This window comes from Pseudopipra pipra, chromosome 7, assembly GCF_036250125.1.
Source record: "Pseudopipra pipra isolate bDixPip1 chromosome 7, bDixPip1.hap1, whole genome shotgun sequence".
Taxonomy (NCBI): domain Eukaryota; kingdom Metazoa; phylum Chordata; class Aves; order Passeriformes; family Pipridae; genus Pseudopipra; species Pseudopipra pipra.
The window spans coordinates 9,417,667-9,431,401 of record NC_087555.1 but is presented as its reverse complement, the minus strand read 5'-3'; the positions used below and the strand labels follow the sequence as shown (position 1 = coordinate 9,431,401).

General features: G+C 37.6%; 1 long non-coding RNA gene across 1 annotated transcript; it reads left to right on the top strand.

Moving 5' to 3' along the window:
- Positions 1 to 397: 397 nt before the first annotated feature.
- LOC135417605 (uncharacterized) lies at positions 398 to 9,008 on the top strand. The gene is made up of 4 exons (XR_010432133.1): positions 398 to 445; positions 1,640 to 1,751; positions 4,205 to 4,290; positions 8,642 to 9,008. It is a non-coding gene; the product is annotated as an uncharacterized LOC135417605 (long non-coding RNA).
- Positions 9,009 to 13,735: the final 4,727 nt, after the last annotated feature.

Genomic DNA, 13,735 nt, shown 5'->3' with positions numbered 1-13,735 from the left:
CAGATTCCCAGTGTTACTGTTTCTTGTATCCAAGTGATTTTATTTTAATCTCTGTGAACATAAAAGGGAACAAATCTGAAAAATAACAAAAGAACAAAACCTCAAAATCTTCCTATAAAGGCCCAAGGTTTAATTTTTTGACAATGTTTGGCTACAGTTTTAGAACACCTTTAATTACTGATTGCTCATAGTACATAGAACCAGCAAGAAAAAAGGTCATTGAAGTTTTCCTACTCTCTCTTGAGTGCTTCTCTATAATAGTCCTAACTTACAGTGGGGAATGTAAGCAGTGGTTCTTAATATTTACTGTTCTGATCTTATTCCAAATGAGTTCTGTATGCCTTTTGCATGACTGAAAGTAGACTCACAAATGAAGATGCCTTGTCTTCTTTTTTCGGTGTTGGAGAGTCCACGCTACAGACAATCTGTTCCCGGGGGCTGGAGGGTGAGTATCGCCTCTGGGGTAGCATCTTTTCCTTCTCCCACATACCATATAAACCCTGTGTTAAGAACATGGGAGAGAAATGTACAGCTACTGAAAACAGAGCAAGGTGTGCCAGTCATAGCACAGGCAGCCTCAATTTGTGTTCAGAACACAGGAAAGCTCCTGGTCCAAAGAGGCAGAAACCACCAGCAGCAGGACTGGGAACACACCTGTAAGTTACAGGCAGCTCCAGGGGATTTTTGTGTTGGCATTTAATGATACGGTATAAATGTTTCAGAGGTACCTAAACACGTGGCAGCAATAAAAGGGATGCATGTTTGGAATAGTTGCTTAAAACATAAAGTATGTCTAATATAGAAACTAAGTGGAATTTTTTCTTTTGTCAACAGAGAAAATCTAGTAAATCAATAGCTTGCACAAGAGTTAGGAGTCAGCACATAGACATACACCATGAAGACACTATGCAAATAGCTGTCTTGTCATTGAACTCAAATGTAATTGCATAAATAGGTTCAAATTGACACAGAAAGTACTAATTTGAAAAAAAGCCCCAAAAACAAACCAACAAAAACAAAACCCTAAACTTGGAAATGAAGAAGATTTAAAACTAAACTGGTTTAAGACGAAATCATTATTAAGGAGGAAGGAAGGAAGGAAGGAAGGAAGGAAGGAAGGAAGAAAGGAAGGGAGGGGTAGAGGAAGGGAGGGAGGGAGAGAGGGAGGACTAGATTCACTGAATGTCTGGAGAAGAAATGGTGTTAACTTGCCAACATTGCCTGATCAAGTTCATACCATAAATTACATTTTCTTAGATGAACTAGAGGGGAATGCTAATGGTTTCATATCTCACAGTGTCTTACAACAACTCATACATTAGGTGCTCACCACATCTGCATTGAATTCTATTCTTTTTGAATCTCTCCACCTCTACCCTGCTGAACAATATTTACTGCTATCGTAGGCCTTTAGAAGTTAAGATGTATTTCAAAACAGAATGATTAGTTGGGCTTGGATTTTGGATGGGATTTTTTATTTGTTTGAAAAAATAGAAGAGTGTCTGTTATCAGACTTTCCAGGGTTATCTACAAGGGCTTACTTTCCTATCAATTTGAATCTTAGGCATCTACCATGAATTTAAACTGGTTCTTAAGGAAGATTAAATTCATTTTTATTGCAAATATGGCTCTTTTCCAGCACCTTTGGGAGAAGAAAGGCAGATGAAAAAGAGAACATGATGTGAGCACTGAAAAGACGAGAGGCACACAAAAAATGTGAACTGCTGAATTTACTGTCTAGCTATAATGAGGTATTGCTTAACAATTAAGTTAAATTATGCAGCTGTTTCCTAGTATATTGTGCTAATGCATCTGAGAAATTATAATTTTCTGATTGGAGAACGTTATGTGGAGGAAACTGTAGTGTTCCCCATTCCTGCAACAGTTCATTTCATGATTAAAAAAGGAAGCCAGTATTTTTGCAGCTGTCAGGAATAGGCAATAAAGGATGACAATCTAAGGGGGGCTGTTAGTCACTGACACAATAAAATAATCCCAAACAAAAGCTGCAGAAGGAGAAAAGCTTTGAAGGGTAGCAATGACACACAGCCACAGCTTATGGGTTTCTGTGGTGAAGTGACTCTATAGCCCACAACTAGCAGGAACAGGTTGGAAGGTCTCAAAGACAAGTGCTGTCACGTGTGATACTTCAAAGACAAGTGCTCAAAAATTTCAGGGAGCTGTGAAATCAATACTTTAAAGCGAAAATTTCATGTACATCAGGGATAAGCATCAGGTTTAACAAAAAAAAAAAAAAAAAGAAGAAAGTAAAAACCCCAACCCCAATTTTGCTAACCAGTAAGTCTTAAAAAAAGCTTTAACTTTTAAAAAATAATTCTGCTTGAATGAGGATTAAATAAAAATTGAAGGTTCGCAAAACTAAATAATATTGAAAATATAAAAAAAAGAAGTACACTGGCACTTCAAATTTTTCATGTGGGATATGCTTATGGGAAAAATGGCTACATAAAGCAGAGAAGAAATTAGGTATGTTAATTGGAGCAGGTGGCTTATTTTATATTATTTATTTTTGACCAGCTTGAGTTTTTGAGACTATTTAAAATTCCAGCCTAACAAATTCATAAATGAATCTGTATTACCCATTGTTTAAACTTATTTATGCAAAAAAAAATCACAAACCCAAAATCCCTAAATGAAAACACGTAATAGCTTTTGAGTAAAAATGAAAGCTTTTCAATTAGCATCCATACTTCATATCATCCTTTTATTCTGACCATTTGTTTTGCATGATTCTTTTGTTTTAGTCAGCATTTCCTTTTAAAAAAAGGTTGAATTGGGGGAAAATATCATTTTATTTCATATTTTATGAGTCTGAATAACACAAAATGAGGTTGTGCCATGTTTCATGGCCATGAATATTTAAACATTTTCTATAAATACATTTACTTACTTTTGTTTTAATCTTGTGAAAAAGCACTGCCTGGAAATGATAATGAAGAAGCCTAAGAAAATACCATTTTGAATAATTCTTGCTTTTGCTTTTACCAGTTGTTCCATAAAGGCAAAACAGATTTGGCCTTTTAATTTCCTTGAGTGATCTAATTCTTTAAGCTACTTCTTTACTTGTTTTTTATATTGGGTTACAGTATTATTCTTCTGGAAAAGTCTATGATCAAGTGAATTTCAAGATTTTTTTCAATCTTGTCCACTATTTATCTAAGCTGAAGTTCCCCTAGGCAGAGAGAAAGACTCTGATGAAAGAATTATTTCCGGTTCCTAATTTCTCATGGAGTGATTACTGAGTTTTTACCCATAGGACAAAATAGTAATTTTTTTTTTTCTGTTTGGAAAGGGTGAAAATTTGGGAAATCCAACAGAGTAGTAAAATTATTCTTCAAAAACAAGAGAGTTAAAAAGAATTGAAATCTTTAAAACAGAACCCAGGAGTCCACGCTCATTTAACAGGTTGATTTGGCAGCTGGGTTGCTTCAGTTGACAACGTGCACTTCTGCTCACCCACCTCACCCTTGCTCTGTGGTGATCCCTGATATCTGTTCTTGTCCCTTATGAAGTAATTGATGATTTTTTAAGATGCTCAGCTGTTATGGACCATTTCTTCTGTAAGTTTTTTACAGAGAGGGTGGTCAGGCATTGGAATGGGTTGCCCAGAGAAGTGGTGGATTCCCCATCCCTGGAGGTTTTTAAGATGAGACTGGATGTGGCATCAGTGCCATGGTCTCATAACCACGGCGGTGTTGGATCAAGGGTTGGACTGGATGATCTCAGTGGTCCCTTCCAACCAGCTGACTCTAGGATTCTGTGATTCTACCTGTTTTGTGTTTATGTGGGTGTGAAGAGCCATGGCTTTCTACCTTTCTGAGGCAAGACCTGAGTAAGGTACCTTTTATGCAATGGAGAAAAAAAATACTTGTTCTACTCTGAACCATTCACTGTACTTCCTTGGTGGAGGACCACAGGCCATTCTGAAGATTAACCCTCCTCCAGAGATTTTCTGTTCCAGCTACAGCTTGTCCTTTTCTCCCTGAAAGCTAAGGAACAGTGTGGAAGGTAGTGGATTGTAGATTTAACCTTGAGCACCCAAACTGTGACACAATGTAAAGCATTCCTTTTGGATGTGTCTGTTTACTTTGTATGTTTTCTGAACTGTCATTCATTCTGTGCGCTTTTTCATGAGCACACAAGCTAGCTTTGTTCTTTTGTTCATGTCCACTTGTGCTTGCAGCACAGAGGGAGGAGCCTTGGGCTTTGCAAGAGTGTTCACTGGGCAAACTGGGAAGAGCTGAGGACGAATATACTAAATAAAGCCAGGTACTGTTGCTCTTGGGCCTAGTATGGGAGATCAAACTGAAAAAAGATCAGGATGGGAAAAAAAAAATCAGCTATTACTATAGGAGCAAACCAGGAAAATGTTAAATTAGTGTGCAATTCTGAAGTACTTTTTCCTGTCAATTTTTTTTTTCTCTCTTCTATTAAACATGGAATTTGGACTTAATTTGGTGAGAATATCCTTAGTATGGGGACTCCACCCATGCTGCTACAGCTCTTATGCTTCCAGTGACAGCATGTTTTATGTGTTTGCTTCTGAGCAGCATTTAGACCCTTGCCCGTATGTTAAACTCTCCTGACTTTAGCTGCCTGTCTGCTATAAAGAACATCTTTTGTCTGTGAGGGTGTCGCCTCTGTGAAGCCAGGTCCTTCAAAATGATGGATTTAAATAAAATGAATAATTACATGAGGTGCATTTGACTGTAGAAAGGGATCAGAAAAACACTGTTATCACTGCATTGCTATGTCCATAAATACAGTGGTAACAGTATGTATATGACCATATATATGTGACATATGGTGTCTCTGGTATAAATGTACCTTTTTATTTAGATCTGAGAATAGATAAAAATGTCTATTGCGTGTTCATAACCACTTTCTAAAAGTAATGCAGTTTGTGTGTTGATATTATGAAAAGTATAAATAAAAGAAACTATTTATGTGCTAAGTTCAATTCTGAGTCTTATAAATATTGTAATATTTTACAAATTACTTGTGCTGTGGCCATATAATAGCCACATACAATTTATGCTTCTTAAAATGGGAGGTTACCACAAAAGTTGTTGCAGACTCTTAACTAGTGACATAAATATTCCGCTGTAATCCATACAGCATGAAATCTTTCATTGCCTCTCCCTTGAAGGTATATTATTCAATTTTCATAGTTACAGCACAGTGATAAATTAGAGTTTAATGCCGTTGTGCCACTAAGCTAACCAAGATTTTTATAAGCAACTGTCCAAAAGGTAAAAATACAGAAAGTAGCCACACTAGTGCACAGCACACTTTTTTTTTGTTTGTTTGCTTCTCAGAAGCATGAAAACGTTTCACCCTTTCTTCTAGTAAATCACTGAGGGCAGGGGAGAATATATATTGACTCCTTTCGTTCCTGGATTACTGTGGCTGTTTCTCTTTTTTCAAGCAGACCAATAAAAGTTTTTATACTTTTTACAGTTTATCAGCCTACATCATCTGAGTTTCTCAAGCAGTACTTGTGGAAATTACCTGTGCCTTAGGCCATGGGGCTCTGTACAGTTTTACAGTGAGCACAATGTTCTAAGGAAACTCACAATACATAACAGCTTTTTGACAGAGATTAGTGTACAAGTGATATTGTACCATAATCTAGAAGACAAAGCACTTGAAATAGGTTTCATTTTAAGTGAAGTAGGCAAAGTATCAACCTTTGATGTTAGTAACAAGGATAAAATCAACATTAAAAAAAAGAGACTGTACCTGAAAGAGATATGTAGATATAACAGACTTTCAGTACTTACTGTATGTATAGAGGTAGACCAAATTTAGCTATTTTTTTGTGAAGGACTAATTAATTTTATTAGAGAGTAAGTAAATTCAGCTGCGAATCCTAGAGAATCTAATGACTTCCAGAGATTCAGAATGAATTCAGCAATAAAAGCTAATTAGAAGGGAAATGGATGCCTAAAATATCCCTGGTGTGCATAAAGAAAGAGTATAAAGACCATTAATTGAAATTAAAATTTAACAGTAGCCTAATGCTGCATGACATAAAATTCCATCTGTTGTGCAGAGCCACTAAACAAAGATACATGGGGAACAGTGCGTGGTATCTCAGCTCTGTATTTTAATGTCAAACCACTCCACACAATGAGAAGTCTGATGTTCAGAAGAGTCAGGTTAGGGCATGATGACTCCTGTAGCTACTGAATTAGAGAGGGAAAACTGAAAGTGATATTGCACTAGTGAGACATTTTATTTTTAGTGAAGTAGGTGGGGTTTCTTTCTGCTTTTTATCCTTACGAGTGTAGAACCTGCACCCATGCATTTTAGACATATAAGCTGTCCAAGTCTTAGGGACACCCATGTGGTGCAGGCACGGAAGCAGCAACAAAGTCAGTGTTCTTTCTTGAAGCATCTCATCTGAAATGCCATGGAAGTTTCTGTAGAGCACGTGTAAGGAAGTAAATGAGAGCTTTGAATAATTTATCCTGGAATGTCTGACTTCTCCTGCTGTTCACAAAATGTCTGGGAATGTCTTTTTTGTTGTTTGGTTTTTAAAGACTGATTAACAGTGATTGCTGTAACCAGTTTCAGTGCACACATCTCTGGCATAAATTTCCCTGAAACAATTTTCAAAATGTGGACTGATCTATTGATGAAAGGTAGTTATGTGGTGTTTGCATTTCCATATTAGATGATCACAGCTATAATAATTCCATTTTGATGACTAGAGACATGCAGCAACCAAAACCAATATTGTTTGGTAAATGACATATGTATTAGTTTATTTTGAGAGGCTTTATAATTATTGACAAATTCCCAACATGACAATTTTCTTTTCAGCTTTATGTGTTAGGCTGGAACATCAGCTTTACTGAAAGTGAATCTAACAAAGTATTGTATGATTCTTAGCACAACATGACTGTGAACTGTGATTGTTATCTGAGGCTAACTGCATGCTGAATAGGCCATAATGTCAAATTAGATGCTACTTGAGATTCATATGGTACATTTTCTGAATGCCTACATGTGCATTAGTAATTCAGCACCTCCATTCTGGGACGTCTCTCAATGCAGAGTTAGCAGCTACCACAGAACACATACAGGGAAAGAAAATAACAGATTGTAAGGAGAGTCACCATCATGTTGTGTGGACTGAGACACAAAAGTCCTTTAGACAAAAAAGTTATTTAAATAGAGATCAAAACAAAGTTGTTTACAATAGAAAATTCTGCGAGTTAGCGGGAAGGGTAAGAACTAGAACCAAAGATAAAAACAAATTCACATTCAGCAGTTTTAGGGATATTTAGCTGAAGGTAATTAACCCTTGGATGAAGCAGCAGGAAAATAAATGGGGATAACCTATTTTTTTTTAGTCTAAGACCAAGGTTCACTGTCTTTTTGGACACTCCTTTTAAGTATTAATAGTATGCAAAATATAAATGTAAACAGGTTGCTAACAAGGATATTTGTAACATTGATTTTCAAATTTATCCAAAAGAAGAGCAAAGAAGTTTTTACAGATTAGAAAAACACTATTACAGATCTAACTATTTCTTGAGGGAGCCATTAGTAAATGCAACAGCAATGGTAAACAGTGGTATTAAAATGTAAAGACACAACAGGTGTAACAAGCTCTTGCCAGATTGCCAGCCAGTCTCTTTGCCAGGCAGAAAACAAGTAATTCAGCTGCAGTATGTTCTGTGAGTTACAGAATAGACCAACCGGCAGACGGGCAGCCATGGCAGGAGGGGGGATAAAGTTGCCTGTCTTACATCTTCCTGCTCCGTGCCTTGCAGTCCATTCTGTGTCCTGGGCTCTTGCTGGCCCATCAGCTTGTTCATCTCCTCTCATTGCTCTCGCCCTGTGTATTTGTGAGCTACAAAGTACTACAGTAACTCTGCAATTAATTGCTTATTAAGAAATGTGCATCTCTTCAGTCACTCGTAGCTTAGCATTTCACCCACATCTTTCATTAAGCATACTTGTAAGAACAAGTCTCTTAGTGGGCAGTTGTTCTCCCATCTCCTAAAGTCCCTATTCTTGCAGTCCTTAGACTTGGCATTTGCTGAAACATTTATTTCATTTTTACTGTTTTGATATCAATATTTGATTCAAAGTACCTGTTATAGTGCTTGTACTATTCCCAAAACATTCATTTGGGATGAAGGAGATAAGTGACTGGCTATGTATGTGTAGCAGCAAAGTTAGGTATCCACACATTTACTGACTTATCAAACTGTATTTAGGTAGTTCAGTGCATCTATATGAAGCTGGTGAGACTGTGCTGAACACACTGTCTTTGATTCCTTTACCAGTAGTAATCTTCATCTGTAATAAATTGCAAGGTGTGTATACAAATAATGTTGTCCATTAGTGAGATATCTGAAAACTTCTACATGCACATGTCCCTCTCTTTCAGCCTAGATGTAATGATTACATACACAGTATTTATAAACATATGGTAAGTCATTTTACAGAATTCGTTTCAGTATTGCAGGATACTTGGGAAAAATATTGTAAAAGCCATCTGTATGCAAGTAAGATAATGAGAGGTGTGACAGGCAGGCTGTTAACTGTGAAAATCCTAATATCTGCTGTATTGTTATTGCACTTGTCCTTTTTTATCATGCAGATAATGACAAAATGTGAACTTGTTACTCCTTCACAGAGCTTCAGCTTTTAAATACCAGACATTATCAACATAAAATGGACATGTAGGTAAAGCTAAAAAAGTTTCTTTTTCTATTTACTTTGTTTTTAAAAACATGTTGATTAAATACTTACAGAAGTTAAAGAAAAATGAGCTATTGCTTTAAAATTTGACAGCAAGATAGTTAGCATCACTCTGTCACATCTCTCCAAAAGATTAATTTGCATGATGGAAGTATTTTCTGTGTCATTATCCAGAAGCAGAACTGCAAAAGAATACCAATTTCCATCATTATTTTTTTCCAAATACCTTGTATAAAATCACAATGTGTTGAGAAATAGAAAGCTTAGCTTTCTATTGCAAAAAATCCCAAAGAATGAACATGAGTAGCACAGTATTTCATGCACAAAAATTGTAAACACGATCTACACATGCTTCTTGAGATGTTGTGAAATTGGTGTGTCTAGTAACATAGACACAACATTTTTATTTGTCAAATAGTTTTATCTTAAGATGTTTGTTGATTACTTTTGGATACTTTACTTGTCCAGTTTAAGTCTGTGACATGTGAAACGATGGCAAAGCCCAGTTTTAACATCATGGCTAAACTCCCAGCATTCATCAGAGTGATGCCTCAAGGATATTTTTAATTTTTATTCGACTTCTTCGTGAATTGGAACTCACCATTTTCAAATACGGTTTTTTACCTTTTTTGTATACATTGTCCTGATGAGAGAGCACTATTGTCTGTGACTGTAAAATGAAAACAATGAGATATTTCACCAAGAAAACCTCAAACGTTCAAAGCATCAAGAGAGTTAAAAGTTTTTTCCCCAGAAGAAGAAGTCTTTATGAAAAGGCAATCAGCTAGGCTGTTCTGAAGATTTATTCCAAACAAAATCTCCCTTTCTAAATTTATTTTCTCCAGCTACATCTTTGGCTAAATTTGGTATACTCCTAAAAAGATTTAGATTTTATGTCCATGTTTTAAGGCAACTGAGAGACCCGTGGTTTAATATTTTTTAATGTTATTTCCTGAAGTTATTGTGTTTGACTGTTCTTCCAGGAATCAATTTTCGGGGATATGCAGTCAACTCACTTTTATTGCAACTCATTCCAGCCATTAAGCAGCATAATTTCAGCTACCATGGAAATGCTGATTAAATCTACAGGTTTTATTTTGCCATTTTAGCTGTGCCTTGACAACTAATTGCTAGTTTGGTTAGGCGTCAAAGGGGCATTGAATCTTTGGAGTTAAGAACTCCGTGAGATCACATCCCAGAAAGGCATGGATTGCCCTCACCAGCACTTAGTGCTTGGTAAATGAAACATCAGTATGCATGGTGTTCATTCTCTGAGCGTGGTGGTGACCAGTGACCAGCATGAAATGGGGAAGGAGAAACACCCTAATTAGATGGCAAGTGTTAATGTCACTATTTAAGAGCAGCTTCTCTCAAAGCAGGGTTTGGGCTTTGGGCTGCTTACTGGTATGGAGAGAGGGTGGGAGAAGGAACTTCCTGGTTCCTGTGACCCTGGAAAACAGCATGTGTAGCGCCCAGTGACACATCGCCAGTGTCACTCGTTCAGTTGAGCCCCCAGTTTTAAAATAGTAAAAAAATGATGGGATCTGAGTCAGCAGCTGAAGCCGATGCCAAGGCCCCCTGGTCTGTACTGGGTGGGTGTGAGGAGGCACTGGGGGCTACGGACAGCCCCTGTCAAGGGAGGTCAGGGCTCGGGGCTGCCCTGTGTTCCAGCCAGTCCAAGGGCACAGCTGAGCCCTCAGCCATGGGCAGGGTGCCCTGGGAGACACTGGTTTAAGTACCACCCTTCAGGCATGGAGGAAGGCAGGGAAAAGCAGCCCTGTGAGCTGAGAGAAGGAGTGGGTGATGCAGCAGAGATTCCCCTGTGGTGAGGAGGAACCCATATAGGAGCAGGTTCATCCTGAGGGAGCTGTGACCTGTGGAAAGAAGCTCATGATGGAGGAGAAGCCTGAGGAGAAAGGGGCTGCAGAGAGATCCTGCACTGCTGTGAAAGGGAGACGGTTTGGGAATGAGAGAGGGGAGCCTGGGGATCCTAGTAGGGGAAAATCCAGACTGGATCAAGGCCCAAGTGGGGAATAAGCTGGGATAAAGAGGGAGAGAAAAGTGTTTTAAATTTTGTCTGTGCTCCTTGCTATCCAACTCTATCTTAATTGACAAAACAAATCAGTACATTTGTTCAGGAGACAAGGGAATGTCTTTCCCTTGGGTGGAGACCTGTAACCTGGGCATCCCTCAGGGGAGCAGCTAACATTTCCAACCGTGTGCAACAAATACTGGTTTAAGCACTTTTTTCTGCACTTTTGGGTAAGTTTTGAGGCAAGTTTTCTTTTCGCTTCTTGGAGAGGGAAAAAAAATAATCTGTATATTTTGTCTCCTAGTATTGTCATGAAACTCTTCTACGCTTCAAAAGTAGTATTTCTGTCACCTGAAGGTTTTTGGGCTTTATTTCATACATTTCTATTTATGTAGGTGGGATGTAAAACTAGATCAGTATTAATTTCTCTATTTTGATAGTAGGATATCTGTAAAATTATTCAGAAAAGCTTTCTACTTAGCTTTATACTTGCACTCTGCCTCCTGAAAGTGTGTTAGCCAACTCAAGAAAACTTCTGAGAAAAGTGCAGCTCTATCAAATATTTCATGTTCCCCTAAATTTTTATCACTTCTGGACCAGATTATAATCTTGGATAAGTAAAACAGGTTACTGCATTATTAATATAGTAAGAGATAAAGGGGCATGAATGTTTGGGGTTTTTTTGCTTTAAGAAGTTTTCTTTAGAAGTTTGATTATCTGCCTGGTGCAAGGCATTTGAATGGACCTGCGGACAAATTCCTTTCTTTTTTTTTAATTTGCTTCAGATGCTCAGTCACTCTCTAAGACATCTCTGTTGATCAGCACTGGATTGCCACAGGTATAAACATACTTGGGGTTGCATCTGACCACTTGTTTTACTGAGTTAGTTAAATATTTTGAAAGATTCTCCTCCGAAGTCAGTGTTGAAGCCAAAATGGTGCCCTCAAAAATATGATAGCTATTCTGATGTCCTGCATTTTCTCTCATTCCTCTATCTATGCCTGCCTGGTACTGCAAGTGTTTTACCTCATATTTAATATTGGCAAAACATTGTATCTAATCTTTATTGCAACAGTTCTATGACCTAAGAAAATGGTTTGCATTTTTGTGTTGTCCTCTACTGATGTTGCCAAATAGTGAGCAATCTTTAGTTAAACCTCACATACATCAGAGACCATAGAATCATTAGGGTTGGGCAATACCTGTAAGACCAAGTCCAACTGTTAACCTCAAAGGAACCGAGACAAAAATGCTGAGTTACTTGACTGAGGCTATGTAAAATTAGTGACCAATGTGAAGAAATAATGCAGCAAAACTGGCTTCTGGTCATAATTTAGTTCTTCAAAGCAATCAGGCATTGGAATGAGCTGCCAAGGGAAGTGGTGGATTCTCCATCACCGGAGGTTTTTAAGATGACACTGGATGGGGCACTTAGTGCCATGGTCTAGTAACCACAATGGTGTTGGATCAAGGGTTGGACTTGATGATCTCAGAGGTCCCTTCCAACCCAGCTGATTCTGTGATTCTATGACTCTATGATTCTATGATTCAATGAAGTCAGTATTTTAAAGCATGAAGCTGCTGCTGAGGTAATTTATTTCTTTGTACACCACGACTTTTGGCAAGCCCTAATGTAGGAGTCTGGAATAAGAGAGATGTTCTCTCAGCTGAACACAGCAAACACAAATAAGTAAAAGCAAAGCTTTTGATGGCCTCAGAAGTTATCTGATGGAGGGTGTGCTGGCTTAATTCTCCTTCAGCCATGCTTTGAACCCTCATGGCATGGTGTGGTCATGTTATTGGTATCATTAGGTAATCATCAGCACTGTGTGCAGTGCTCTTGCATTTCACACCCACTCATTTTTGAAATGGAACCTGCAGTTCCATTTATTACAGTAGAGTTGAAAGGCATATAGTCTGTTCTGAAACATGCAAATAATACCCTTCAGTGCTTAGAGGAATTAAGCACATATATCAGGAGGAGAATATGTCCTAAAGTGTAATCTCTGTCTAGCTGTTTTTCTGACGATAAATTGCATTTTATCTGAATCAGTGTTGTTATTTTTGCCAATAGGTATTGTGAAATTTGATACTATGAAAGTTCAAGGCAACAGAAATTAAAGCTCTTTTTCACGGTGAAATTTTTGATTTCTTAAAGCCTCACAGATTTCTAAATAACACCATGTGGTTGAACTGTTCCTTAAGCCAATAAATTTATGGATTAACTAAGTACTGCTTGCTGTGTTTACACATACAAATTCCCTTCAGAAATTTAATTTACAAAACATTACAGCCTAGCAAATATTATAGGAAGATCAGCAGCTACTGCCTGGCATTATTTTTACTTGGGTTGTAGATATATTTTCATCTTCCTGTCCCATTTGCTGTACGAGGCCTTTGACCACTTTGGGTGGTGATTTCACTTCTCAAAATATCCTCAGTATGTTTAGCTCAAGGAAGAGAATTTAGATGATGGGAAAGATTAGATTCAAAGCAATAGCATAGCTGTTTTGTGGGTTTGGTGTTTGTTTTTTTTAAGACTGTGATAGCAAATATAGATACTGCTGCAACACCACAGACCATCTGTGCACAACCATTTCTTATTATTGAAATGCAGCTCTATATATTTCTGGCTTATAAATATAACTCCAAGCTTACTTTGATGTTAACTCTCAGGGCTTGTTTCTGTTTGGCTTCACTTGTCAGTTGTGACGTTTACCTCTGACATTATTTGTGCTCTAGAATGAGCCTTACACAAGGCAGTGACAACCCATTTCTAGATGGCTTATATGTTATAGAAAGGACCCAGGTCTTTGGATTTTACATGTTTCTTAAAGATCTGAGTCTTTCTGGCTTTTTCATTTAATACTTGTTATCGTCCTAGAAAGCAACCACTTTTCTTGAAATATGGAATGGCACAACTCTTCCATTTATTCCCATAATTCACAGTCCTCCACTGTC